Source organism: Gavialis gangeticus, unplaced genomic scaffold (genome assembly GCF_001723915.1).
Source record: "Gavialis gangeticus isolate Ggan-Ray unplaced genomic scaffold, GavGan_comp1, whole genome shotgun sequence".
Taxonomy (NCBI): domain Eukaryota; kingdom Metazoa; phylum Chordata; order Crocodylia; family Gavialidae; genus Gavialis; species Gavialis gangeticus.
The window spans coordinates 60,622,343-60,627,013 of record NW_017729033.1 but is presented as its reverse complement, the minus strand read 5'-3'; the positions used below and the strand labels follow the sequence as shown (position 1 = coordinate 60,627,013).

Sequence of the window (4,671 nt, the reverse complement as noted above, 5' to 3'; positions counted from 1 at the left end):
TGGGTCAAGTCAGAGGCAGAGCAGGTATAAGATCTGCATATATCTACTGATGCAATTGGGAAGACGCACCCGGGATAGGATTCCAGAGTGTTATAATAAATGTTAGTTCAACACAGGAGTGTCCAGAGTGTTGTTGCTGAACTCACAACATATTATCTGGCAACCAGGATGGGATGCTTTGCTGAGAAGACACCTCTGGATTGTGGGACGACATTCTAAGACCAGGCTGTGTTTGTCATCAGAGGGAAGTTTTCTTCTTCTTTTCTCTCTAATACGGCTGATGTTAGTTAAAATGGCCATATTGGGTCACACAGAAGAATTTGATGTGAGCCAGCCGGCACCTTGGGACTCTTATGCGGAAAGGCTATCCTATTACCTGGAACCCAACAAAGTGGAAAACCCAGAACAGAAGTGTGCAATCCTCCTGACAGTCTGTGGTGCCAAAACATTTGCCGTTGTTTGTTCTCTCACAGCACCTGCCTTACCAAATACTAAGTCTTATGCTGAACTAATTGCCCTGCTAAAGGCACATTATTGCCCAAGGCCACCTGTTACCCTGCAGAGATTTCATTTTGTTGAACGGAACCAAAAGGCCAATGAAGGCATAGCAGATTACGTCGATGAGCTCCATCGCCTTGCCAAATTTTTTGAGTTTGGGGATCTTTTGGATGGCCTACTTCATGACTGTCTTATCTGTGGAGTTCAAGATGAAACAATCCAATGTCTCCTGCTCTATGAACCAAATTTGACCTTGGGTACTGAACAAGAAAAAGCCTTGGCACCTGAAACAGCATCCCATAACGTGAGAGAAATTCACCAGGTGTTCTCCAGCAATGTCCACTTACTCCAAAAAGATCAAGAATCAGATCATTACCAGCAAATTCAGCAAATTATACCCTCACCAACAGCACCATGTAAGCCATTTAATCCACAGACATGTTTGAGTTGTGGTGGCCAACATAGATGAAAGGAGTGCAGGTTTAGGAATGTGGAGTGTCATGCCTGCAAGAAGAAGGGCCACAGAGAGAGGGTTTGCCACTCAAAGGCCAGTTCCGGGAGACAAAAAGACCATGGCAAATGTATTCACCCCCAATCCACTCACAGATTAGAGTCCTCTCCAGAACGTGAGGTACAAAAACCATATTTGATTCAAAATGTTGGTGTTGTTGAAACTCAAGGTTCTGAGATGATTGGAACTGTAGCAATAAATGGAAAGAAGTGCAAAATGGAAATGGACTTGGGTTCGAGATTATACCTCGTAGATGAAAACACATTCTTCCACTTGTTTCAGCACCCTCTTCCCAAATTAGTGAAACCTGCGTGTTGCCTGCATGACTACAATGGACAGATTGTGGAAACTTTGGGTAGTTGCAGTGTCAGTGTCCAGTATGGATCTGTTAGACAGCGTCTATCCCTCATTGTCACTAAGGGTTCCCACAAAAGTTTTGGGGAGAAATTGGTTTTCACCATTGGGAATCAGTATTCAAGGCATACACAGTCTTTGCACAGAAAGTCTGGAAAGGCTTGCAAGAGAGTTTCTCCAGATATTCTCCAAGGAATTAGGAACTTACTCTGGTCCACCTGTGACGTTCCAAATGGATCCTGCAATAGCGCCTATCTTTATGAAGGCTTGGAATGTACCTTTTGCACTGTGGCCAAAAATTGATGCAGAATTAGATCAGCTTATCACACAAGGGGTCCTTGAGCCAATCGTACATACAAGCTGGGCTGCACCAATTGTTCCTGTTTTAAAACTTAACGGCAGCGTTCGCATTTGCGGGGATTACAAGTGCACTGTTAATAAAGCACTTAAGTAGGACCTGCACCCAGTGCCTGCCATTAACCAGTTACTGTCCTTGCAGGAGGGAAGGTTTTTGCCAAACTTGACCTCGTTCAAGCCTATCAGCAATTGATAGTGGATGACAAGACTGCTGAGGCCCAAACAATAATTACACACAGGGGAGTGTTCCATGTCAAGTGCCTCCAGATTAGAATTTCTGTGGCACCAGGAATTTTCCAGCAGTTCATGGAGAAAATGCTAGCAGGAATTCCCAGGGTTGTTCCATACTTTGACGATGTGTTGATCATGGGGCTGTCAAGAGAGAAACTTACTGAGAGACTCAGAGACGTTTTAGAGAGGTTCGATAAAGCAGGTATCAGAATAAAAAGAGAGCAATGTCAACTGGGAGTTTCCAGTATCAAATTTCTGGGATATCAGATTGATGCTTCTGGCATTCACCCAGTTGAAGACAAGGTAAAAGCAATACATGATGTCCCTATACCAAAATGCAGACAGAATCTTCAACCATTCTTAGGACCTGTCAACTTTTATCACATCTTGAAAGACAAAGCCACTATAGCAGAGCCTCTTCATCACTTACTGGATAAAGGAGCTCAGTGGAAGTGGACTTGCCAGCACAATGAAGCCTTCCAGGGTGTCAAGAAGTTGCTGACATCAGTCTCTGCCCTTCTTCACTATGATGAGCAGAAGCCACTGCCCATTACTTGTGATGCCTCGCTGTTCGGTGTTGGCGCTGCCCTCAGTCACACATTGCTTGATAGCATGGACAAACCTGTTGCTTTTTACTCAAGAACAATGACTTCAACCGAGAGCAATTATGCACAGATTAATAAAGAAGCACTGGCAGTCATTGCAGGAGTTAAAAAATTCACAATTACATTTATGGCCGCAAATTCAAAATCTGAACGGACCACAAACCCCCTCTTCTAATTTTTACTACGGACAAACTAACTCCCCCTATTTTGTCTCCTCATATACAATGCTGGAGCATCATGCTAAATGCATATGGCTATACACTCATGTACAAACCTGGGAAAACGATTGCAAATACTGATGCATTGAGCCGCCTACCGCTACAAATACCTGATTGCACTACTCCTCCACCAGTGGAAGTCCTCATGCTGGAATCCATGCCAGAAGCCCCTCTTCAAGCTGATCAGATAGCAAGGATGACTGCAAAAGACCCTATCCTTGCCCATGTCCTCAACTGGGTGTGGAGGGGCTGGCCCGCGGACAGGTTGGCTGAGGAATTCAGGCCATTTTCATCATGTCAGCATGAGCTGTCTGCACACAAGGGTTCCCTCTTGTGGGGAAATCGTATCATAATTCCAGAAGCAGGATACCTAATCATACCGACAATGCTGCATGCAGCATGCTCAGGCATTGTGAGGATGAAAGCACTGGCTAGAAGTTATGTATGGTGGTCAGGTACGGACCATGACATAGAAAGGGTTATGAGGGAGTGCAGCATTTGTCAAGCAACCCGTCATAATCCACTGAAGGCACCAGGATTCCCTTGGGAAATGACAAAGGAACCCTGGTCATGCATCCACATTGATTTTGCTGGCCCTTTTCAAGATACAAATTTCTTAATTGTTGTTGACTTTTACTCAAAATGGCTTGAAGTGATTACTGTCTCAACTCTTACATCAACTGCCACTAAAACACCTTTCCATTAGCTGTTTGCAACCCATTGAGTGCCTGACACTATCGTTTCTGATAATGGCAGTGCATTCACCTCAGCAGTTCCAAGATTTTGCCAGCCGCAACCTCATTCAAACAGTTACCATTGCACCTTGCAAGCCACAGGCCAATGGGCAAACTGAGCGAATGGTGCAGACTACAAAAGATGCACTGAAAAAGATTGTTGTAGGAGACTGGCCTACCAGACTGGCCAGATTTCTGTTTGCTCAACATGTAATTCCTTGCCCTACAACCGGGTCCAGCCCATCAGAGCTTCTTATGGGTCATCTTCTCAAGACATGCCTTGACCATGTTAACCCAGACCTTGTAAAAGACATGCAGCTTCAGAAAGAAAAGGAGTTGGAATCTGCATTGGTATCTGGTACCTTATGTCTTTTCATTCCACAAGAGACTGTGTTTGCTCGGAACTATGGGACAGGCCCACAGTGGGTTCAATCTAAAATTGTAAGTGCCATAGGACCCATGTCATATACAGTCCAGACTGATGATGGACAAGTTTGGAGACGTCATGTGGACCAGCTGCGTGGGCGTTCTCCTACTGATAACCCTACACCTGAGCAATCTACAAGCACCAATCCACCACCAACAGACATGGATTCATTGGAGAAGTGCCTACCTGTTTCCAAACCCTTTGCCATCACCGTCAGAAGGAAGCGTCGCTGCTGAGTCTCCAAATAGGCTGACAGGGCCATCATCTTCTGAACCCCTCACTGAGTCCAGTTCTGTGGGAAGACTACAGTGGAAGTGGAGTCCTCCCAAATGGTTGGCTGACTATTCTGTCTAGCGGGGAAGGGGGTTGTGTCTTATTGTTTTCCTTGTACTGTCCCTTTAAGGCCAAAGCCTTCATGTGCAGTACTGCAGGGTTCACTTTACTTTGCGGCAGTTTTGCAGCACTGGGACTCCATGTTCTCTGCCTTGAGCAGCAAAAGATAGCTTTGGTTCCTCTCCCTCCACAGGACCGGGCTGGGTCAAGTCACAGCAGGTATAAGATCTGCATACATATACCCATGTAATTGGTAAGATTCACCCTGGATATGATTCCAGAGAGTTATAATAATAAATAACTGTTAGTTCAACACAGGAGTGTCCAGAGTGTTGTTGCTGAACTTGAAACATATTAGACAGGTTACAAGACCTTGACTGAGCTGACCCGCAAACCCATTTCT

The 4,671-nt window shown here is 45.1% G+C and overlaps 1 pseudogene; it reads left to right on the top strand.

Moving 5' to 3' along the window:
- Nucleotides 1–292: 292 nt before the first annotated feature.
- LOC109303644 lies at nucleotides 293–4,412 on the top strand (annotated as a pseudogene).
- The last annotated feature ends 259 nt before the right edge of the window (nucleotides 4,413–4,671 follow it).